The sequence below is a fragment of the Rhinopithecus bieti genome, unplaced genomic scaffold, assembly GCF_001698545.2.
Source record: "Rhinopithecus bieti isolate Rb0 unplaced genomic scaffold, ASM169854v2 scaffold_18624, whole genome shotgun sequence".
NCBI classification, from domain to species: Eukaryota; Metazoa; Chordata; class Mammalia; order Primates; family Cercopithecidae; genus Rhinopithecus; species Rhinopithecus bieti.
Window position 1 is genome coordinate 2746036 of NW_016809607.1, and position 25453 is coordinate 2771488.

Here is a 25453-nt window from a genome sequence, read left to right on the forward strand (position 1 = left end):
AAAGACTATTTTTAGAATTGTCTTAATTTTAAAATAATTTTATTTTTTAATTGATGCATAATAGATGTACATATTTTGGTGATACGTGTGACAATTTATACATTCATGTAATGTGTAAAAATCAAATCAGTATAACTGGGATATCTATCACTTTAAATATTTGTCTTTTCTTTATGCTAGAAACATTCAAATTATTCTCTTCTACCTATTTTAAAATATACAATAGATTATTGTATATAGTCATTCAACTGATCTCTCAAACTCTAGACTTTATTTCTTCCATCTAATTGTACATTTATACCTATTAATCAACTCTCTTCATTTCCCCCATCTCCAGTTTTATCATTGCAAAATACGATTACAACTCAAACTGATATAGCAAAATTAACTTGACAAAGTAATAAAAAATAAGACAGATTAATATATAATTAGGAACTCAATTTGTACACATAAATAAATACTTCTAAAATATTCAAAAACCATTTTTTCTCTACTAATTTACTCCTCCACAATTTTGTGCATACTATTAATTTTAAATTTTAATGTATTGAGATTTTAAGAAAATTTTTAACTCAGTTTTCTCCTAAATAATAAAAATTTCCACATATAAGAGACCAGATCCATAAGGTTTGGGGGGCTTCTATATGCTCTTCTGCATACTGCTCTTCACACTCACATCCCATTTAGAGCCTTCCTCTTAGGTGTCTTGGTTAATTCTGAAGCTGGCTGGGCACATGAAAGTGTGCAGACATTCAGTGCTCCCATTGGAAGTTTACTTCTCAGCCCAAAATATAAACATTCGCATTCTCACTTAGAAGAGGATGAGAGAAGAGAGCAAATCAAAGTAACTTAAAAGCTGTTACAGCATTTCAAATGTTCAGTCATTTAATCACTACCTTAACATAGACATGTAAGTTATATTTATTAATACTAAAGAAAATCCTGCCCTGGTTATAACATCATTTTGTTATGTATTATAAATAAACTTTTGTCTGTTGGAATTGTTTTGTGCAAAAGTAACTGAGTCACATGATAGCATTCGTGATTTTAACAGAAACCTTTTTTGCTGGTGGAAGCTTCTGTTAGAATGTTACTCACAGAGAAATCACAAGTGCATTTTTTGTTACTAGGGAAAGTAGAACAGATATGCTGTTAGACTTTACCTTCCTTTAAAGCCCAAAGAAAGAAAAGATTTCTACTGCCTTAACAGTTTGAAAGCAAGTGAAATAAGCTTTACTTCCCAAAGCATTCTTGTTTAGAACACTATGCAATTCAAATTCACTTTGCAGAAAATAAAATCAGAACATTTAAGAGGACGGAAAGGATCCTAGAAGAAAAGACTGAAGGAAGCCATGTGTCATTAATTCAGTTATAAATTATTAGCTGAAAGCAGCCTCTCAGCATTTGTATTTGATGAACAAAAATTGATTGCTTCAAGGGCATTTCAATCCTTTTGATGTTCCCATCTTTTAGCCCACCACAAATCTGAATCCTTAACAGAATGATTATAGCATTATAGTAATCCTGAGAGCCAATACTAAAGGATTTGCAGGAGCAATGGAGATCAATAGTTTGAAAAAAGAATGTCTTTTTGAATTGACAGCGCTGTCTCGCCTGATCGTGAACCTGAACAAAATAAGTGGAGTCTAAATACACAAGCAATCTCACAGGCCAAGCTGAGCTGCTGCGATGAGCCAGTTCTCTGAGAGCTTGAATAGGCCTGAGCGCTGAATATTTCTAAAGGATTAAACCCAAACTAATGGCAACCCAAAGATATTTTGCAAACAATCAGCTTTCCCCCAAAATAGTTAAGATAATACATTATGGGTCTTGGTTTGGTATTCAAAAGACTGAGTTCAGCTACAGGTTCAACATTTGCTTTTGCATAGAGTTTGAGATTATGGGAAATTGGATTAGCAGCCACGCTGTCTTAATGGCCATCTCCTTTGGGCTACTTTGAAATTGAGAATCCCCACAGTATTTCAGGATGGACTGGAAAGAACTACATCCTTAACACATAACATGTTAGAAAACCCAACGAGCCAGAATTATTTAAAGACACAATTGTCCGCATCTATGGGATTTTCAAGTTGTAACATTATTTGATACCTCAAAAGACAGAGAAAGACAGCTGACTGTTAAAGGCTTCTTGAACAATTCAAGGATTAGCATAATATTATACATAAAGGAGAGTAAGTACAGCACAGGCACTTGCTCACCACAGTAGGGGCATTGTTAGGAAACGCAAATGGACTCAGTGAAAGTGTGAAGGCATCTTAACATTGTCTGATGGCCCGCATGTTTTAACATTGATGTATATATTTTCCAGTTCTTTGTTTCCTCAAGAAGAGGCAGCTTAGTCCACTGGAGAAAGAAGTCAGAAGACTTCAGATGGCACACATCTGGAGAACATCCCATGGAAAATTGTGAATGGCTAAGTAATCTCTTTCAGAACTAAGACAAGGAGTGGTAATTTACGGTTTAACAGACTACAAAACCTGCCATTAGTTCTAACATACAAACTTTAAACCAATGATTTGGAAGAGTAAAATACACAACAACAATTAACAGAAGGAAAACAGCCATCCTGCATGACACAAGTTCCACACTTTCAAAGATTAAAAAGAAAAGAAATCTTTTCTCTAACCGAGTTTATGTTTTCAGCCACCGGGCAAGACAGCCTTGCCGGCCATTGCACTGGTGGGATGGTGCTGATCCTCACATTTCTGGCATCTAAAAGAGTGGCTCAAATTAAAAGCATGTTGAAGTCACAATCCTTGAGAATTGTGCTGGAGCAGGCTTAAACATTTTATTTGGAGGCTATGCGTGATAACATGTGATCCTTAAAGTTAACCTTTTTTTTCAAGCTGTTTAAAATGTTTTGTAGCTGTTCTTGTCTAAATGAATCAAAAGAAGGATAAGCAGGAACCAGCATAAATAATAGCTGCCTTAAAAGGGGGCAGCAAAATTGATAGCTCTACAAATGGCAGCCACCTGTACCAGGAAAACTCAAAGAAAGAGAATAAGTATTTGAAAGAAAGAATAATTGGAGATGTGACAGCAAAGAATAGAAATCACTCCCCAGAAGGTGTTTAAAAAGCTCTTCTCTCTCCTACTTAATCACTGTTCCCTTAAGCCCATAAATTAAAATGCAATGTGTATGTTATATGCATTATGAGCATGAATACTCGTGTAATCTAAAGAATCTTTGCTCAGCTTGTTTTCATACTGCCAGACTCAATTCCATAAATAATATAAGAACAACAAACACTTACAGTGAACCGCTCTGCATTACATTATCTCACAATTTTATTGAATTGTGGTATTGATAGTCTGTTACTTAAGACTCTCATATTAGTGCATAAACAAAGACTTGATTTCTCTAAAAAAAATTATCATTCTTTTCTTTAGAAAAGGTATAACAGATACATCACTAAATGTGAAAGAAATTTATAAAAGAATAAAGAACTTGTTGGCAATATATCCCTGAGAACTTAAATGGTACACGTGATGGATGATGGAGTGAGTCAAATGATAGCTTTGTTGTATTAAAAGAAGTGTTTTAAAGAAGTCCTTTGTTGGAAAAAGAAATGCACAACCTTCTAATTTTTGAAAGAATAAGAAATATTTAACCCTAACTCTTTAGTAAATTAATAATTCAATCCAACCAACTTGACTAGCATCAACTGGTCTTGTAATAGGGATTCAATGATAAATAAGACACTTGAAGGAGCTTGAAATCTAGTAGGGGTGATTGTTGTGCCCTTGAAATGTGCCTGTGCTATAACAGAAAAATGTATGTCATCTTTGTCCTTAGGTTCCTGGCACAGAGTTCCTAAAACCGTTGGAATTTCCTGAGTGATAAGAATGGCTTTTATTATTCATAAGAAGCCCCTTTTGATCCTGTCAGAGTTTATGTTAATGAAGTAACTTGGAATGGGGTCCCTAGGTAGACTCAGGATAGGTCTGGTCATCAGGAAGACCAAGTGATTAGAACTGGAACTTTCACTTCCTCCCACCAACATCCAGGAATAAGAGGGAGATCTAGAGATTAAGATCTGTAAAAACTCTTGACATGTGATGAGCTTCTGGTTGGCAAGCACATGGAGGTACTGGAAGGGTAGCTCCCTAGAGAGATCATGGAAACTCTGCACATACACACCCCAGCTCCCATACATTTGGCTGTTCCTGAGTTTTCCTTTATAGTAAACTGGAAAGTACAAATAAAATACTTTCCTGAATTCTGTGAGCCATTCTAACAAATTATCAGATCTGAGAACAGGGGTCATAGAAACCTCAATTTATAGCTGGTCAGTCAAAACACAAGTGGTAACTCAGACTTGAGTTACTGGCATTTGTGACTGGCATTTGAAGTGGGGGGGGTGTCAGTCTTGCAGAGCTCAGCCCTTTAACTTGTGACATTTGACACTAACTCAGGTAGATAGTGTCAGAACTGAATGGAATTGTAGGACACCCAATAGAGAAACAGTTTTCTATTAATGTCATTAGTATTATGGTTTTATTATTGCCAATGTCACCTAAAAGTTGATCTGATTTTCTATAAATACCTATAATTTCAAAGGACTTTTAGTATCATTTACAAGTGAAAAAGCTATGTAATCAGTTAAAGAGCAGGTCAAGCCTAGCAACACTATGCAACACAGTCTTCCCCAAATACTTCCCTTAGAACAATACACAACAAAGGTTATAGGTTTGTTTGCCTGATGTGCAGCAAGTCAACATACAAGACATTGGGGATGGCAGCAGAGAAAGAACTGAATGGGGAGATAGAAGGGAATCTCAAATCCACCTCTCCAAGGAGCTGGTTCTAAGGATTTTAAAGGGTTTGCAGGAGGCCGAGGTGTGAGGACTATTAATTAGTTGAAGAGTGTAGAGTGAAGTCATGAGAGAGAGAGAGATGAAAAAACTTCATTATTACACTGATATGATTCCTCTGTGGGGGTCTATAAATTGGTTGGCATCAGCCATTCCACTGGAATTCAAGATCTGAAGAACATCTTAAGCAATTCTTAAACATAAAGCCTTATAATTCTAACATCAGTGATCCTATCTGTAAGACCAGTGGGAATGCAAATGGTCAGTATTTAGTGCTACATGACTTTTGGTTACAAGGAAATGGGCCAAAGTGCAGTCTGATTAATACATAATTATAACTGTATTTCTGCCGAGAACCCAGCATGTAATCCCTGTTAACCCTGTGGGGATGGTTTCTATAACACGTGCCAAGGAACACTAGTCTCAAAAGATGTTCTCTACAGAAAAAATGTTCCATGGCCAATTAGTTTAGTAATTACAAAACTATACACAGATTAGAGAATCACAATATATATATCACTATATAAAATCACTTGTGAAAAAAATTATTTAATGAAGAAAAGAGCTTAACTCTCTTTAAATTCAGTATTGCACAGCATGTCTGAACATGCAATGCCTTTATTCATTACACCATTAACATCCTTGAAAACAAGAGTTCTAGCGAACACACATTGGGAAATTTCTGTGGATCATCCTCAAGGACCAGTTTTTGAGCCAGACCAAAGCAGTGATTTCATTTGCTCTGAAATTCTATCTCAATTGATACCAGAAAGATTACATCATTTTGTTCTTTTTAAAACTTTTATTTTAAGTTCAGGGGTACATGTGCAGGTTTGTTGCATAGGTAATCTGTGTCATGGTGGTTTGTTGTACAGATTATTTCATCACCCAGGTATTAAGCCCAGTGCCCATTTGTTATTTTTCCTGATCCCCCCCCCCCGCCACCTTTCACTCTCTAATAGTCCCTAGTGTGTGTCATTCCCCTCTATATGTCCATGTGTTTTCATAATTTAGCTCCCACTTATAAGTGAGAACATAATGGCATTTGGTTTTCTGTTGCTTTGTTAGTTTGCTAAGGATAATCTTTCCTAAACATGAGTTAGCACAAACCATTTCAAATATTCTTCACAGATTTAGAGACATCCCTCAAAACCTGGGTTAGAAATAAATTAATTAATCAATTATGTCTTAAACGTTCAGCACAACTATAAAATTAGACTAATTCCAAATTTACGTAACTAAAGCAGATGAACCGTTCTGTGTTCCAAATGTTAACAAAATTTAACTGTTGGAAACACACATGGAGATTGAGTTTCACTGCATAAAAATAGAAGAGCAATAGAATAACAGAAGGCCACAAAGGAGTGGCAGGAGCCTGTGGGTGGTGGCAGTGGACTTGTGCACTTCATTTGAGATCATCGCTGATGAGAACCAGGAGTCTTTAAGGTATCTGGATGCTACTCTGCTACCTTAAATGAAAACAGAGCTTTAGTTATACACATGGAGAATTCTTCATGAAACTGAAGGCCAAGAATGCAACTGGGACTGCACACCAGGAAGCATCCTGGAAGTCAGCTCTCTTCCAATCTCTCCAAACTGCATCTTGGCTTCTTTCTACTGTCTACTCCCTTCCTCTCTCTCTCTCTGCAGATAGGCCTTTCTCCACTCCTCACTCATGACTCATGGCAGCCTCTGGCCTCCAGGTCTACATGTTCAGCCACATGAAGTAACTAGAGGTCTAGTTTCAAAGCCAAATCATTGAACGAAAAAATGTGACTGGTCTATTGCAGATCAGGTGTCTTCACAACGCTGCCTAAAGGCACAAATAAAGATGCACATCAAAATGACCTCCAAGAGCCCACCCTGTGAAGCTGAAGTGTAGTTAACCAAAGAACCAGAGATATCCCATGAATGAAGGAGGCTCTCTGATAATATCCACTGAAGGTACTGAAGCTGTGGTTTAGCAATTTATTACTTCAGAAAACAGACAGGGTTTAGTGTTACACATGTAGGTAGATTGGCAAATGCCATTACTAATACTAATAATGGAAAGGCACGATGAGCAAATTAATAGTAAAAGCAGAATTTCAGCGGTACGTGGAATATTGTTATCTCACTTCAGAGGAGATACAATGAGAAGCTTTTTCACTTCTTGTCTGATAACACAAACCAAATTTTAATAAGAAAAATGCTTTGTTTGTTTGTTTTGAGATGGAGTCTCACTGTCACCCACGCTGGAGTGCAGTGGTGCGATCTTGGCTCACTGCAACCTCTGCCTCCTAGGTTCAAGTGATTCTCCTGCCTCGGCCTCCTGAGTAGCTGGGACTATAGGTGCATGGCATGCCACCACGTTTTCGGGTTTTTTTTTTTTTTTTTTTTTTCGCATGTGTGTTTTTAGTAGAGACAGGGTTTCATCGTGTTAGCCAGGATGGTCTTGACCTCCTGACCTCATGATCCTCCCACCTTGGTCTCCCAAAGTGCCTGGATTACAGGTGTAAGCCACCGCGCCCAGCTGAAAAATGCTTTTAACATTACCTTTAAGATATGTTTCCACTTCAAAATAATTGCTAACATGTTCTGAGACACTATTCTAAGCTTTTTAGGTGTAGTATCTCAACTAATAATCCAGCAACTCTATCTATGATAAGGTATTAGTTTCATCTCCACTTTACAAATGATGCAACTGAGGCTTAGAGTGGTCAAGAAAATTTTCAAGGGTCACATAGCTAGAAAACAGCAGAGCCAGGGCTTCAACCAAAAAAACCACACTGGAACCCTCCGAATAATAAGTCTGTCCAATCCAGAGTCCAGGAGAGGGAGAAACTGAGGCTGCCTGGAGCTGCATAGTCACATGAATGTTGCTTCAACATTAGTAGGTATCACCTACCTTCCTCATAAAACAAATATACTCAAACTTAAAAATGAAATTTAAATCAGTGCACTAACAAAGGCTCAAAACACACAATTTCACCAACTTCTCAACACTAAGCATTACTGCCTTAGTAGACTGTTAAGCACACATGCTCTGCACCATATGTAGAGAGATACTCATTCCACAGGTCCTGGGAGTTAAATTTTTTCCTCATTTCATATGAATTGAGAAGAATTAAAAGAGTTTGTGTTGGGGTGAAAAGCTTTCCAGGCAGGTTTTGTTCACTGAAGTTAGAGGACAGTTAATTTTAAAATATGTGCACTTAAGAACAGCGTTTGATCTGCCAACAAATAAACCAAGAATTTTCAGTAAAATGGAAAAAGTTTTAAGGTCTGGAAGTGATATAAACTTGTCATGAAAAATAAAATGTTTCAGTTGCTTGATAGCAGCGTGGTGCCAGTTCTGATAGACACTCTAGGATCCAGAGATTTCCCAAACCAGGGGCATATGGCAGAGAATTGTTATGTACAGAGGTTTGATCTAGTACTGTACGACCCTGTTAGCATTCAGCAGTTAGTGGATACTTAAATGTTAGTTTTCATCTAGCCTTAGTTGGAAGGAAGAGAAGATCTTGAAGTTCCAAAGCAAAACTGGTAAAGTTCTCTGTGTCTTTCAAAGTCACTGTCGCTACCTCTGCACATACTTCCCAGTAACCTGGGTGGGCTCTCTCATGGATGGGCTCACATTGCTCTCAAAGAGCACAAATGCTGTCAATTAAAGCAATGACTCTGAATGAAACAAGTCTACTCTTAGCTATACAGTTCTGTGCATGGAACTGCAAAGGCAACAAAAATTCTAATAGCAGGGATGGGAAAATAAAAGTTCAAAGATTAGGAGACCCTAGGGCTAGAAACAAATTCAAGGAGAGTGTTGTAGAGCTGAACAGAAGCATCCAGTGAGAGCAGAAACCTGAATATGATTATCACAGGACTTCCTAAGGGGAGAACCTGACTGGAATGTGAGGGAGAAGAAGGCACAGTGGGAAGCCATAAAATACACTTTCCTTCTCTGGTCCTCAACAAATGAGCCTCATCATCATCCCCAGACATCACAGTTAAGTACCCTGAAAAGCTCCACTTCAAAATAAGAAGGAATACGAGTTAGACAAACTCAGTTTGTTGAATACAAATTATCCACAGCCTTATTAGAAATAAAATGTCCTTATTAATAAAGCACTCTGGTTATCATATAGGCTGTATATGGATTACCATTTTTATCATATATGCTGTATATGGATTACAGATATGAATGCACAAAAGTACATTCACTGCCTTAAATGGAATAAATCTGTTTTTTGTTTTTTTTTTTCCTTAATGGTGTGCAGGCCCTTGAGGATCCCATTCTGTACAGGCACAACATCATTTAGCAACATTTATCATTCAGCTGAAGATGTGTGAAATTGCTAGTTAACACAAATCCCTTTGATGGTCTGTCAGATTAAAACTCAGTTCTCACTGTTCGCAATATGTGTTCTATATATAAATTAATATATTATAACTGAAGTCAAAACCACAGCTAATATTGACATTGCCATATTATTAGGCAAGGGTCCATTACGTGTTCAGGAACTCCAAGTTGCTGCCTTGCACAGATAACACCCACACTAACCAGCTCCTCATTTCCCTCCCTCTCTCTCCTTTCCTCTTCTTGAGTAGCCCTTTGAGTACTTTCCCATCTTACTCCTTTTTAACTTGGACTGCTTTCTTTATTATGCCTTTTTATGTTCCTGTGAGTTAAAGCATATATTCTTCAAATTTGAATGTAAAAATCAGTCCAGAATGAGTCAATCGATAGAATGTGCTAGAATTACTACTGGAAAGATGGAGGAGGGAGGGAAAGGAGAGAAGGGTTTAATGCTTTGCAAAAAAAACCAACCTTCTCTATCAGCAGAAAGCATAACCCACTAGCATTCCAAACAGGCTGTGCTGAACTGGTCCTGCCCCTCTCCCCATGCACACACATACCAGGGGTGTCTCCATCCTGGAGCCTCCACACACACGGCTGGCACAGCATCTGGAATTTTATCACCATTACAGAGAGAGGATCTGGATGAACCCACTGCTGGTTACTCCAAATTTTTCTCATGACTGAATGGCTTGATATGCATTAACTTGCATGGTATTCTTTGTAGTTGATTTTTGCAGATATTTGCTCTTTCGACACATTTGTATTACAAAGAGGAACATATGGTCCTCAAGGAACCATTTCTATATGTATACGTTCCAGAGTTTTCAGATCTTTTTTGTTTCTAATTTAGCTTTTAAAAAACTTTTTTTATTTTTACACTTTAAAGATGGTTTTTCTACAAGGACCACATATAATCATACTTAAAATTCCTTAAAGTCAGTGGCATTTTAGTGAGCATACTTTACGTAGGAGACAAATATGTAAGACAAATACCTAACACAAATAGACAAGAGGCTTAAGAAAGAAGAAATACAAATAATATATTCCCATGGAGTAAAAGTATAGAGGGCTGCATTTTTGTCTGTAGAATGGTTATCCCTTAACTGGCATTTCCTCTATTCACACAAATTAACACAGGCCACCTCTAGCATCTCAACCAGGATCTTGGCGTTTTAAAGGCTGTTCTCCTTTTATAGCTGGAGTACAGAGAGAAATATGGAAGATGTGGACTAATGGGAATAAAAAGTAATCCTGCCAAATAAAAAAAACAACAAAAAAAAAATGGGTAGACATGATATGACATGTCTCAGTGGAGGTATTGTGGCCCAGCGGAGAAAGAAAACTATAAGGACGATGCATATGTATTTGCATTGCTATAAGTGCTGCAATAATTATTCAATGACCTAAGGACTAAGGTTTTCAGCTATGAAAATTATAGTTACTTGTAGCTACTTATAACAAGATTTTTTTAAATGATTAGAGCAAAAAGTTAGCTGAAGCTCACTTCACTCCATGATTTACTTCTTTAAAGCAAAATTAATGATAACATGATATGTTTTATAAACAAATGCCACAGTAAAATGGATAAATGCATGAACTTCAAGGCCATTCTTCCTAGCTTTCAATCCTGGTGCTACCACTCATTATCTGGTGGCCTTGGTTAAGTGAGTTAACCTCTCTATGCTTCAGTCCTTGGCATTAAATGAACAGACAATAGGTGCTGCCACTTCTGTTATTTTGACTCATTTTTGTATTAGCAAATATATAAACACTTATACTAACTGGTTTAGGTGGGGATAAGTAATGTTAGCTAATATAACAAACTCCAAAATTTAAATTAGCTTAACACAACAAAAGTATTTCTCACTCATGTCAAAGGACAGAGTGTGGAGATAGTTTTACTCACCAATGTGGGAGCTAGGTTCCACCTATTTGGTAGTTGTAGTTTCTTCATATTCTATGGCCTTGGTGTCCATCACTGGATCTCCCGCATCCAGTCTGCAGAAAGAAAGCTCAGGAAAACGCAGGGGATTTAGGAAGGCCTAAAAGAAGCTTTCATCACGTCCACCACATTTTGTTCTCCAACACCTAATTATGGCTGCATCTGGATGCAAGGGGGTTAGAAAATACAGTCTTATAGTATGCCAGAAAGAAGAGGAGAAAATAGATTTTGGAGAGCACTACAGGTTTTGTGACAAGACACTCTCCTTCTTACTAGTCATCTTTGACACAAAGGGCATTGGTAGGAGTTTACTTGGGATTTAAAGATGGAAAAAGGAAGCAATGCCTTGCAGACATACAAGTCTGCAAGCAATGCCTTAACAGACTTATCACAGCAATAGTATGTATATGATGTAATATTTATGACCATTAAGTGAGAGAGTATAGGTAAAGAGCCTGGCACCTAGTAGATATTCAATAATTGTCAGCTGTTTCATTAATTATTGTATATGAATTTACAAATCTTAGGCACATCATATACCAATTGCCTTTTTTGAGAATGTAAAATATTCTTCCCACAAACCTTTCCATACCAGTGTATATATTTTATATTCTCCTTTTACTTGACTCAAAATGAATAACCTTTGTAATAGGAAGGTCAATCCCAAGCCCCAAAGCACACTGAATTCTATATTTTCTAATAATCTTATTACTTATTTCTCCTAGATCTCATCTCAGTTTCTCTTAGTTATTTTTCTGAGAGTCCTGAGAATGGAATAAAGTAATGGTGTTGGGATATTATATGTAACCTGAAAGCACTGTTGTGTTACCAGTCAAAAACATGATCTTCCTCACAATTTCTCTATCTATCTCATAGCTTTCATTTTCAAAGTGATTCTGAGATTCCACATATTTTGCAGAAGATCCTGAGAATCAATTAAATTGAGAGTACCAATGTAAAGAGTAATAAGCTTTATACTAACTCACTACAGGTATTATAAAATGTAGTCCTATTAGAATAGGAGGAAAATGTAATTACGTGATTCAAATCTAGAGGCAACTTGTGTCTGTTAGGTCATGGAAATACACTAGCAAATAATCTCTTCCATGGTACTATCCTGTAAGAGCTAATTCAGGAATTATGTTTCTTCTATAGAAACTATAGTTATCAAGGTGGTGGTTGGGGGGCGGGGTGGTGGTAGAATTATCCTCTAACAAAGGAGCAAAATTGCTCTGTTTAGAAATTTTTACTTTACTTTTGTCTAAGACACTTTGTTTCGATCATTTTTCAGCAAGAAAATCAAGCTACCCGTATAAGATTGACAAAAAAAGAACACAAAATAAGACTAAATTAAGCCTTCTTTACTTTATGGTAAGAAAATGTCAGCCAACATATTCTGAGTCCTTGCTATGTGCCAGATGTTGTTCTAGGTCCTTTGAGGCAGGCTCTATTATTGTCCCCATTTTACAGACAGGAAATGGAGACTGGGAGAAGTAACTTGCCAAAGGCCAGGGGCTGATTTGGGGCAACACTGGAATTTGAATATAGGGAACCTGGCTCCGGGGTCCAAGTTCTTAACCATGACCAGCCCTTAATAACTAGAAGGTGACAAACTACCTGAAACTGATACCCAATGTAATGCGTTAAATACTTCTCATGTTGTTTATGTGTAGAAAAATAACTATTTGTTATTCCAAACCAATAGCTGGCCCCATGCCTGAACATAGGAATTCTTCCCAAGCAGGACCTTGGGCTTAGCACATTGATATGGTTAGGCTTTGTGTTGCCACCAGAATCTCATCTTGAATTGTAAGCCCCATAATCCCCATGTGTCAAGGGAGAGACCAGGTGGAGGGAATTGAATCATGGGGGTGGTTACCTCCATGCTGTTCTCATGATAGTGAATGGGTTCTCATGAGATCTGATGGTTTCATAAAGGGCTCTTCCCCACTTTGCTGGGCACCTCTCCTTCCTGCCACCTTGTGAAGAAGGTGCCTTGCTTCCTCTTTCACCATGATTGTAAGTTTCCTGAGGCTTCCCCAGTCATGCTGAACTGAACATCCCCAGTCATGAGTCAACTAAAGCTCTTTCCTTTATAAATTACCCAGTCTTGGGCAGTTCTTCATAGCCACATGGAAACGACTAATACGCACATATTGCCCTAAGGATCTTAGCTCCTATTAGGTGGCTCAAGACATTGTTACTCAAATATGAGTCAAATGATGTAACATAGGAAACAGATGAACTTTATCCCACAGTCCCCATACAGTATCTATGAGCTTTGTCTTTCAACGAACCCATGAAAAGATAATAAATAGCAAAGAGTAACTCCAGGAGCCTAAGAGCTTGGCCTCAGTAGCAGACAGGAGGCTTTGAGGCCTAACACTCTATTACCACTTGTGTGACCAGTTACTTTAACATGCTAATAAAAGTACTTTTCCTGTTAGGTTTTCCTTTTTTTTTTTTTTTTTTTTTTTTGAGACAGAGTCTCACTTTGTCACCCAGGCTGGAGGGTAGTAGCGTGGTCTTAGCTCACTGCAACCTCTGCCTCCCAGCTTCAAACGATTCTCCTGCCTCAGCTCCTGGGTAGCTGGGATTACAGGTGCACACCACCACACCCGGCTAATTTTAGTATTTTTAGTAGAGACGAGGTTTCACCAGGTTGACCAGCCTGGTCTCGAACTACTGACCTTAGGTGATCCACCCACCTAGGCCTCCCAAAATGTTGGGATTACAGGCGTGAGCCACCACGCCTGGCCCTATTAAGTTTTCTAAGGCAATAACATTTCTCAATCTTTCTGTGTGGAAGTACAGAGGAGACTCAAGGTGTGATTTGGTAGATTATAAAAATGGCAGTGTTTTAACCTCCCTGTGACACACAGGCAGAATTCTAAAGATGCTCTTCCTAACCCCAATATTTCTATTCCATGCCCATTCAAACGAACCCTAATCTACATACTGCTGTGAAGGGAATTTTTAGGTGTAAAGTTCCAAGTCAGTTGACCTTAAGGTATGGAGATTTTGGTAGGCCTGACACAATCAAGTGAGACCTTTAAAAGGAGAGAGTTTTCTCTAGCTGGTGGCAGAAGAGGAAGTTAGAGATTCAAAGCATGAGGGAAATTTTATAAGCCATTGCTGGTTTGAATATGTGTCAAGGAGTGAGGGCAGACTTTAGGGCAGAGAGAGGACCCTGTTGAAAACTGACACTAAGAAACAGAACCTCAGTCTTACAACCAGAAGGAGCTGAATTTGACCAATTACCCAAATTACTTTAGCAGAGTTTTCCCTCGAGCTTTCCAGAAAAAAGCCCAGCCTGGCCAATACCTTAATTATAGTTTTGTGAGGACTTCAGCAGAGAACCCTGTTGTTCCTGCCCAGATTTCTGAACTAGAGACCTGTGAGCTAATGAATGATATTGCAGCCAGGCACAGTGGCTACACCTGCAATCCCATCACTTTGGGAGGATGAGGTGGATGGATCACTTGAGCCCAGGATTTCAAGACGAGCCTGGGCAACATGGCAAAACCTGGTCTCTACAAAAAATACAAAAATTAGCCGAATGTGGTGATATGCTCCTGTAGTCCTACCTACTGGCAGGGCTAAGGTGGGAGGATTGCCTGAGCTCAGGGAGGTTGAGGCTCCAGTGAGCCGTGCATGATCACGCCACCACACTCCAGCTTGGGCAAGAAAGAGCTCAATAATAACAACAAAAATAAGAAATGAGTATTGCAATAAGCTGTTACATTTATGAAAATGTGTTACACAGCAATAGAAAACTAATACATTCCCCAACCCTTTACTACTACACCCTTCATTTAAAAACTCTTAATCTCAGTAATTCTTAATTTGTTCACAATTTCACCAACTCCTGAAAAAAAATATTTTTATTTGAGGTTTTCATGCCATTAAAAAGGCTGCTATAGACTGGATATTTGTGTCTCCCGGCCAAAATTCGTATGTTTGAAACCTAATCCCCCAATGTAAGGGTATTTGGAGATTAGGTCATAAAGGCGGAGCCCTCATGAATGGGACTAGTGCCATCATAAAAGAGGCCCAGAGAGGTCCTTGCTTATTCTGCCATGCTAGGACAGAGGAAGAAGATGGTCTTCTGTGAACCAGGAAGAAGTCCCTTACCAGACACCCAATCCAAGCACCTTGAACTTGGACCTTCCAGCCTCTGGAACTTTGAGAAATAAATCTCTGTGGTTCATAAGCCACCTGGTCCATGGCAATCTGCTATAGTAGCCTTCATAGACTAAGACAGAGGCCTACACTGAGCATCTGTAAGCCCTAGGCAACCATTTTTGTTTAAAGTACGAGGTAAGCTAAGCACGCTGCACTTCAGCCTGTAGAGAAAAGAAACTTCTCAGAGCACACTACAGATTTGCAGCCTCTGCTGTGTGCCATAGAGTTGTGTGCTGAGTGTCACACATCTTAATCTTTGACCAGAAAAATAAAATCTCTGCTCTTCCCTTATTAATCAAACGAGCAGGAACTGGTTTGATTCAGCAATACCTTCATCCATTCTCCTCTTTCTTCCAGGTTACAGTTTACATACACATTTCACTTTCCCTTCAAAAAAGTTATTTATGTCATCAATTGACTGTCATCTAGAGATTCTCTTTATCACAAACAAATGTATAAAGAACAGGATACCAAACAGTATATACATACACAGTAGATAGATAGATATAGATAGATAGATAGATAGATAGATAGATAGATAGATAGATAGATAGACAGACAGATAGATGATAGATAGAGATCCAGATAGATAGATCCATAGATCCAGATGGATGGATAAATAGATATATAGATAGGTAGATAGTTAGATCCATAAATTCCAGAAGGAAATATACAAAAATTGTAAGAATTGTTATCTCTGAATAATGGGATTGTGAATATTTCATAATTTCCTCTTTATTTCTAAACTTCTACAATGAAAATGCATTTTTAAGTCTGAAAAAAATATTATTATAAAAGAAAAAATTTCCTGCTAGTGGATAAAGCAACATTATTCATGCACTTGGAACTTTTTCTTGGATCCTAGACAAAGATTTGAACCACTCACTTGCCATGATAAAATTTGTATCGCATTTGCCCTGCACTGGGACATAGATGATCCATTAACTTGAACTAGAAGATCTAAGTTCAAGTCCTAAACTTGCCACATGTGGCCTCTTCAGAAAATCATCTATTTTTCTCTTATTTTCTTCTTTATAAAATACAGATGGTGACATCTGCTCGGTCTTGAGAGGATCAACAAGATCCATATGAAAGGAGCTTGTAAATTTAAAATCATTATGTACATGTTTAGGTGGTATCATTTTTAGTTTAATTAGTGTTAACAATCCTCTTTCCAGAATTGCCTTGTGAATGCTGATTTTCCTCATCCAGGTCATTAATACAATAACATGTTTTCCATAATTTGGAAACACTATTTTAAAAAAGCCACTTCTTTCTTTCCTTTTATGCTGTCCTTATAGAAAAAATCTTTGTTTCAAAATATTTATTAAATCAATCAAATCAGTTGGATAAGATTATGGGCAAGTATTTCTCCATTGTTGCAAAAGAACCCAAAGACTAACTCAGATTCTGTGAAACAGTCTAATTTCACAGACCAAGACCTTTCTCTTTTAAAAAATTTGTATAAATTTGTGTACAAATGTGATTTTGTTACATGGATAGATTTCAAGGAAACACAAGTTTACAGTAAAGCCTGCCCTGGGCAAACTGAGATCTATCTACATGAATATTACCTTTCTGAATATTTTCCCTCACACATTTTTTCACTTACTATGTTTCTACTATATTTGCCATTTGCCTACTTCTATAACATGTAACGTCCAGTGAAAAAAAACACGAACTAGTTCCCACTAAGGAACAAATAAATAATGAGGCTATGGTGTCCTATTGTAACAGACTGTCAGGAAGAAGTGTTAGAGTTTCAGTCTTCACAAACAGGTTGAAAGTCAGAAGGCCTGTCTAGACCACTGAAATCTTATTGTGTGGCCCAATACTTACTCCTTACCTCCACCAACCTACACAGTGTGCTAACACCCTAAAATTATTTCTTATTGCTTTTCTCTTCCATCCCACCAGCCTGTATCTTACGCACACCCACACCACACCCACACACATTGTCAGTGTTGATAGTATTAGTTATAAATTTCCAAACAAAGTTTAATGTTTGAGTGACTCATATATTAGGCACATTTAAAAAACAGGAACTTTTCAATTTGAATTATTTTTTTCTTTTGTAAAATATATGACTGACATTGTTTGATATCATCAACAAACTCTCCCAGTTGTCTCATACACCAGAAGTATAAGTGGCAATTTAGTGCGATAGTTTTGCACAGATTAGAACGTGAGCTTAGGAGGCTCTGGACCTTGCTTGGCTTCTATGGTGGTTCAGATCATCAGCTCTGCGTCAGAGCCTGTGTTTAAATCTCAGCCCCAGCACTAACTAGCAGTGAGAACTTAAGCAAATATGTTCCTGTGAATCAAGTACTATTATTATCTACATTGTGCAGACCAAACCTTCAGTTGGTTTGGTCTATACAATTGGATAATAATAGTACTTGATTCACAGGAGCTCAAGTAAAGATCTGAGAATATATTACATATAAAGTCCCCAGCATAGCACAGCGTTGGTCATGTAGTACACATCTGATATTTGTTAATTATTGTTGTTATACAAGTAGAGGGTGAGGCTAAAAATCTCCTCCTGGACTAGGATTCTATGATATAATTAGGGTGACATGCCACCGTTATTTCTCCCTAAAAATCGTACTTTATTTCAAACATTTTTTATCCAGAATATGCAATGTGAATTTCTTTCTTCTATTCTTCAGAGGGCCCGAAGTTTCCTTCTGAATGGAGCATAGTTCGCTACCTTCATTGAGGCACTAAGCAAGACAAAAGAATTTGTCCCTGATTCCCTCACATCATGTAAAAGCATGTGTGAAACTAAGGAAACTTTTCACTATTTCTCCTTACCCATCTCCTCATCAAAACCCTGTCCCACTGAAAGTGACTGCGTGCTTTTAGCACGGGCAGTGAAGAGCATAGAAAGTTGGTGAAAGCAAAGAGAAATAAAGAGCCCAATGGTGTAACCTTTCGAAAGGGGATAGGGCAGGACAGGATGACAGTGTTGCAAGCACTGCAGAAGTTCATGCTCACATGCATCTTGAAAACAGCATCTCCACTCCCAAACGTCTGGTCCTAATTCCACTTGGAGGCATTGGCTTTGATATGAAGGAGCACAGCCAACACCCAGGAGCTAGATCCCCATGTCACCAGCCTCCTGGGGAGGGCTGGAGGCTGCTTCACTGAGGATCCTATCCCTCCCCAAAAAACTCCAAGTGAAAGCAAAGCTCAAGCTTACAGGAAAGCCACACAGAGGATGGGCTTTTTTTTGCAATATGGGATAAACGGATAATGGATGGATTGCAAAAGAGGATATTCAAATGTCCTTGGTTCTTTTTACTTTTCTCAGTTGGTGTTTGCCAAGCAAAGGGTGAGAAGCTTGTTCTCTTTTTTGTACATTGAAGGGTATTAACATTTTATGGAGAGGAGATGGATTGGTCTTTTTGAAGTGCTTGCTTTGCTATTATTGCTCAAAGAAAGAAATCAGTTCCACATTAAGCTGCGGCTCTCATGGTAGCCTGGGAGGCCAGAGGGACGTTGTTGTCTTTCCACTTTCTGAACTCAACACACACAGCTAAGAGAAAGTCGTGGGATTCCTCGGGTCTGCTTAAGCCACTTGCAAATTATGTGGCTAAATTGGATCCAAACTACTCAGCTGTTGTTTGTTGCTAAATGGGTGCAGCAAGAAGCCCCTTCTGTCCCCAGTGGGACTATTAGAAAGTAGGGGAAATGCCTCAGCCAGATTGCAGATTAGACAACAATGAGGCGATCTCTCAGGCCTTTGGGAATCCGTATCTTATACTCAAATTTCCCCAATTGTGGTATAATGAGAAAACTTGGAAGCCCACTTCAAAAATGCACCCAGCCACTCAGAGTGAAATGAGGAAAGTGCCATCTTCCATTGGGCTTCCTCATCAACACACCTGAAAACTCTCTGGCCATCCATCCTACACACCCAGTGCCAATATCCTCATCATGGTGGTTTGGCAGCTTCCATTTGCTTTTGGGCACACAGCTCCTGTGGCAGTCCAGGTTTTCCTAATACATTTAAAAAGCAGATGCCCACTACCCTGATATATGACCACAGCTTCATTCACCCATAACCAAGTTGTGATATTTTATCTTTATTATAAATGAAAAGTCTGACTCGTGACCTACAGTAAGTCATTTAAAAATCTCCAAGCCTCAATTTCCTCATCTGTCTAATGAAGATTAAGCATGAAAATGTATGGTAAGTTTCCAGACTTATTGCAGGCCCTCTTTCCATTGTCCACTGTCATGGTGATTAACTTTATGTTCTGAGCACAATAAAGTTCTTTGTACATGCTGGCAAAGTTGTCCAAGAAGAAATCTTTATAGCCATTAAGAATACCTCACCAAACCTCAGATATTTATATAAATTTAAATTCTCAATTGTTCAATTACATTCCCTAAAGCTTATGATTTCAGCAAGAGAATAATAAATAACATTAAGATGGAAAATGGGTTGAAGATATCATTACCCCAAACTTCACCTCCTCTAAAGGATTTTATTCATTGTATAATCTGGACCAAAAAAGAAAGTTTTTTTTTAATAAAGGGAGAAGAGGAAGAAATAATAATGTGATCTACTGCCATTTTCCCATTTTTCTTTCAAAGTGACTCCCTGTCCATCACTGATAGGAGGCTACCTCTGGGACCCCAAGCCAAATCATATCAGTAGAGTTAGAAAACAGTAAATTTATTTTTCCTCTCTGGGCATCAGAACAGCATATTTTATAGTGAGTTACAGATGCTAAATTATTTGAATCCTTGTTCAGATGTTCCTAATTTACATTGTCTGTGGCAAATAAAAAGATAAGTATGATCCATATTGCAAATGCATCATACTATGATAAATCTGTAGCCTTCTTTCTCTGAGTCTTCTTCACCTCGTGGAATTTATATTGCAGTCATAATAATGTCAGACCTACACTATGAATATCTTCCTGCTAATTATGCCATGCTTTTAAACAGTGCCCATTTATGAAGACAGTATTACGATATTCTTGATTATACCCTAAATAATTCTGTAAACATAAAACATGCTTAATAATATTGGAATTCCACTAAAGAACTGCAATAAAATAAAACTATGACATGCATTCCAATGTTTTCTTTTCCTTTTATAAAGAATGCTTTTGATGAGATGCAACATCCTTTAAAATCTCATGAAATAAAAAATACTCATATATATTCTGACTTCAGGTTATTCCTAGAAATAGAATTGAGGCCAAAGAACAATGTCAGAATAATAATTATAGTTATGATAGTATTGATCATAATAAGTAATATCTATCGAGTGATGAGCTAATTATGTCCTGGGTTAAACTATGCTACCATGCTTTGAAGATATTATTTTAAATCCCCTTATCAATCCTTTAAAGTAAAAACTCTTCCCCATTTTATGGTTGTGGATACTAAGACTTAGAGAGTTCAAGGACTTGTCACATTTAGGCTATATGATCTTATGAGTTTTCAGATTTCAAAATATCCAAAAGCAGAAATGGCAGAAAATTTCCAGTTGGACTTCCAGCCTATCCACATAATTTTTGGCAGGCGTGTATATAAGCTATAGAGACCTAGTAGGCAAACTTCCATTTGGGTTTTGTGGGCCAAATCCTCATAGCTATAGTAATCTCACAATGTAAATGCTCTAGAATCGGGCTCTGATTCCAGGTCAGATGTGTTGCCACACAGACACAGTGGACAACTTATGAGACCTCTTTCTGATTGCTTTCCTCCCAAGGCTCCTGACCACCCAGCCCTGCCTTACCTCACACCTGTCTCTACGTTCACAGCGTTTCTACTAGAAGAGCTCTTAGAACAATGGCCACAACAACAGTCTACCCTTTTAAAAACGTGGTCTTACATGACTAAGGCAGCTGATGGGACAACTTCACTTTTCAAACTGTTCTTCTGACATTTTAAAACCTTGATTCCATGTCCAAAGCTTCATTCACATGCAATTTGGCCAAGTTTACAGTTCTGAAGAGCATGTCCAAATCTGCAGCATGTGACAGAGTCTGGGTGGGAGTGGGGGGATGGTATTGTTACTCCTCTGTGATATCATCTGAACCTGTAACATGCATATCAATCTGGGATAGTCCCATGGGTAGTAGGACAGTGGAGAGCTGGGTTCAAAGCACTTGGAATACAAAGAAATTCATTTTCATTCAAATGAACTATCCTAAACATAAAGAACAAAGTTAATAATCAAGATATACCATATATGCTGAGGATGCTAAAATGTGATTGATTTACTTTGACATACAAAAATAGATAAATCAAATTTTTCTATAATTTAAAATTTACAACCTAGTGCTGTAAAAAACTGACAGACTACTAGCTTCATTAAAATCCACACTTCCCCCCACCCAACAAAATAGTCTCAAATCTTACTCAGTATAATTAAGTGATCTGGCAACTTCTATATAAAGCATCTTGAAATAGCATGAATAGCTTCTGTGTTACCCCACACCCTAGGATATCACCGCAAACAAAATTTCACACTTAACAAAAAGAAAATGACTCCATGTGCCTTGGAGAAAATTGGAAACATTAGCAGGAATCTGTGCAAATGAATTTTTCCTGATCAATTATAATATATTAAATAGTACTTGGTTTGAGAAGAATATTACAAGGTTTGGGTACACTAATTTTTTAAATATTTAAAACGTTTATATTCTTCACATCTTTCACAGATTTTTTTTTCTCCCAAGGATAAATAAAAAAGAAAATCCAGTTCAATTCATTTCCTTCAATATAGCACACTAGGACTTCCTCATTTAAACCGCAGACAACGTCCGCTCTAGTCCCCTCCTCCCCTGAGCCTGAGTCGAGGGAGACTCTCTCAATGTATGCTCAGCCACCAGCTACCACAAGTCACTTAAGTAAACACAGAGGCACCTTGGTGAAAGCAATTGCATGGTCTGAATACCATCAACTGACACTTCTATTCAGTGACCCTCTCAGGTCTCAGAAATAGTCTTTTCAAATTCCGGGTCTTGAGGTATTGATTTCAATCAGCAGCTTTTCCTAAGAGCATCATTTCAAAAATAGCCCTGTCACAATTTCTACTATCTCATCTTAGTTTCATCTGGGCTTTGTATTCCTATTTGAAACCATTCAGTGAGATGACACCAGAGGGTTTTACTGAGACATTGATTCAGCTTCATGCATAGGCAATAGAATGTATTCTCCTATATATGGGAAAACATTAATACTTAAGTTTGGTGGAGAATGGTTTCAGGTTTAAACAGTCCAGGTATTATTTTGCTCTTCTTGTAAAAATAAAAAGCCCAAATTAGACCACTCTCATCATAAAATTCTCAAGCTTATTGCTGAACTGGTGACTTAATAAGTCAGTAGCAATCCTAGTCTTTCAGGACATGTAAGAGATAGTCTAAAAGCAAAAATGAAAAAGATGTATATGTATTTCTGTTCATATCTGCATACATGTGGTTGAAGTAGGAAATATGAAGGAATGACCTATAATTTCAGTATAAATTTCTTACTAATTGACCATGATATCTATACTATATTAAGGTTTTCTGAAGTTGTAATTATAATCCGCCCAACAAATATATTTGTTGACAGTGATCAAAAGAAAATGACATCCACTAGTTCATTTTGCAGTGGGGGAGTGAAAGTTTAGAGTCACTCATAATCTTACATGCAAAAATCTTCTTGGATCGCCCCGATAATTCTGCCATGACAGGTAAATCCAGGTTATTTTCTATCTTAAAAGGAAAAGAAGGGAGTTAACTTTACTTTCACTGCTCTAAACACTGCCATAGATATTTAACATTTAACATAGATATTTAAATGTTTTTCCATTTAATCTTTACACTGGTCCTTTGAGGAGGTAATACCATATTTACAAATGAAGAAACAGACACAATGTCAAGTGACCTGCTCACATTTTTAGGAAGAGTTAGAATTGCGGGTTGAATCTGGGTCTGCAGAGCACAAACACAAGGCAACGTTTTAGCATCTACTATGTGTACCTGGTGTTATATGTGGTGTGGGTATGTATGGATGTGTGCTTACCCTGATGTATGCTGTATGCTGAGTGATGTATGCTTTCTGCCCTCAAAAGGCCCATGTTCAAAAAAGGACAAAAATAAGAAAATGAATTACAATGGAAAATATAGAAGAAAAGACTTGAAATTGAAGTTAAACATTAGCACACTGAATACAGAAATATATTAAAAGAATAATTTGACCAAGCAGGTTTTGGCTAGGAGTTCAAGAATATGTCAACATTAGGAAAGAATATCTCAAATTAAGAAATTAAGGGGGGAAAAAAGTACTGTCATCTTGACTACCAAAATTCTGTTGATAAATTCAAGCATGATACTATTTTTTTCAATATACTAATCTAAAACTCAAAAAAGAAATATTTAAGTATTGAAAATATTGTCTACATAGAAAATCCAGAGGAATCAACTAAAACTATCAGAAATAATGAGGTCAATAAAAGATTATTTGTATAAGGTGAATATGCAAAATCAAGTTCTTTCCTATACATTATCAATTCCAAATGAGAAAAAATGTTATAGAAAAAGATCCACATGTTGATATTAATAGTTCAGAAAGTTATTGAATAACCATGAATCAAGTTAAGAAATACATAAAACTTATATGAAACAAACTATGAAATTTATTAAAGGGCAAGAGTATGGTCTCATATCCTGTTGAAGGGAGTGTCTACTTTTAGAATGTCTTTGAAGGGCAATTTGATAATACTTATAAAAATTAAAGATACTCTTTGAATCAGCAATTTTGCTTCTAGGAATCCATTCTACTGAAATTTAGTCACAGATGCAAAAAGATATATTTGCAAAGATGTTTATTGTACATATGCACATGATGTAAAATAACACATAAAATTAGAAGGAAGTAGATGTCTGTTAAAAGACAGATTTCTATCATAAGTAGAACTATAGCAAGCCCATACAATAAAATACTATAAAGATAATTGAGAGCTATATGAACTCATATAGAATGATGCCTATGATATATTGTTGAACGAAAAAATTTACAAAATTGTATGTATTCTCTTTATTACTGCACACATTTGTGTATTACATCAATTTTAACTAGTCCCTTGTTTTATAATTTTTTAAACCTTATAACTCATAGTACACTCAATAAATATATAACAGAAATATGAGCCATGCACTGTAGGAGCCAAGAAAGGAGTATAAAACTTTCCCAAAGAGAACTAGACATCACACGAGAACTATGTGCCTTGAAGGGCGAAGAGGAATTTCCCCAATAAATAACGGTTGTGGAACATTCCAACCAGAAAACAGTGTGTGCCAAGGCCTGGGATAGTGAAAGGCAAGGCATATTGCAGGAAGAGTGAAAAACTCAGTACAGCAAAAACCTAGGGTACCCAAGGTGACAGATGGAGATAAGGCTAATGAGGTAGTTTAGGGCTTAGTTGTAAAGCACCCAATGTGACAGGCTAAGGGATTTAAATTTCATTCAGCTGCTACAGGGACATAAAAGGGCTTTCTAAGTAGATGAATGACATAAACTATTTGGGAAGAAGACCCTGTCAGCAGTGTGGGAGATGTACAGAACAGGGGAAAGGAAAATTGGGGGAAAATTTGAAGGAAGAATGAGAGGAAGTTGAATTTGTGTTATTATCTCAGTAACAGAGTAAGATTTGGGAAAAGTGTTTTTTAAAAAGGATTTGTGTCATGGAATACAATTTAAAAATATGGAATATGCATCATAAATGCAGAAAGAGATTTGGGGGCAAATTAGGGGAAAATGTAGATTTGAGAGGGAAGAAGAGGTGGAACACAATTGTGTTCAGTGACCATAAGCCAGAGACTGTGCCAACGTGTCTCATATATAATCTCCTTTAGAATGCAAGTTGTGGGTAAAAATCATTAACATGGATGAGACTCAGAATGATTACTGTTCAGGTTTTAAAATCGGAATGTTGAAAACAACTTGCAATCCTCCCTCTGCCCCCACAACAAAAAGAAAGAAAATATGAAGAAGCTATAATCCTGTTTATACAATCCAGAGATTATCTGGGGTTGCACAAGCCACAGGAGGTTTTATAATGCTGACTGAAGACCAGATGAAATAATCTGAAATACATGACCATTTGCAAGGCACATAGTCACTCATCCAGCATATTC

General features: G+C 37.3%; 1 long non-coding RNA gene across 1 annotated transcript; it reads right to left on the reverse strand.

Moving 5' to 3' along the window:
- Positions 1 to 620: 620 nt before the first annotated feature.
- On the reverse strand, positions 621 to 21288 carry LOC108540679 (uncharacterized). The gene is made up of 3 exons (XR_001888733.1): positions 21160 to 21288; positions 11082 to 11279; positions 621 to 810 (listed from the first exon to the last, which is right to left on the reverse strand). It is a non-coding gene; the product is annotated as an uncharacterized LOC108540679 (long non-coding RNA).
- Between the last annotated feature and the right edge of the window lie 4165 nt (positions 21289 to 25453).